This window comes from Meleagris gallopavo, chromosome 25, assembly GCF_000146605.3.
Source record: "Meleagris gallopavo isolate NT-WF06-2002-E0010 breed Aviagen turkey brand Nicholas breeding stock chromosome 25, Turkey_5.1, whole genome shotgun sequence".
Taxonomy (NCBI): Eukaryota; Metazoa; Chordata; class Aves; order Galliformes; family Phasianidae; genus Meleagris; species Meleagris gallopavo.
In genome coordinates, this window is record NC_015035.2 from 3,801,373 (window position 1) to 3,802,087 (window position 715).

Genomic DNA, 715 nt, shown 5'->3' on the forward strand with positions numbered 1-715 from the left:
CCGGTGCTCTGGCTTTTTTTTCCCCCTCACCTCTCATTTTCTCACTCGTCCCTGTGATGGGTTTGGGGATGTGGGAGGGTTCCCTGGTGTGGGACCAGAGCCAAATTCTCAGCCTAATTAACACCTCCGGTGGCACTGGCAGCCCATGCTGGCCACACTCCCGGGATGTGACAGGTCAGCACCCGGCAAGATTTATCCCAGTGCTTACCCAGCCTCAAGGACATGGGGTGATGGTGCTCCAGACTCTGCCAGCCCCAAAAGGGGACAGCATGGAGCTGAGCTCACATGGGTCCAAAATCACGGCACAGTTGGGTTCTCCTGTACCAACATAAACCCAGCTCAGGGTTGAGAGTAAACTGAGGCAGTGCTGAAAGCAGTGCTCGGTGCTGTGCTGTGACTGCAGTCAGCCCCACCGCAATCAGTGCTGCCCCTGGGGGCAATGGGGGGCGGCTGCTGCTATGGGGGTGTCCAACCACAGACCCCAGGCGAGATCCACCTGCCCAGCTGGATTTAAACTGGGGGGGAGGGGGGTTCCCGATGGTGAGAAGGGAGTGCACGGGGGGGGTCAATGCAGCCCTGTCCTTGAGGGGTGCAGCCACATCCTGCATGTGGCTTATGATGTGCCCCTGGGATGCACGTGGGGATGCCCAGAGCTGCCCCCCCTTACACCGAGAGCCCCCCGGCTGCGGGCTGCGGCACGGCCAGCCTGGGGCGA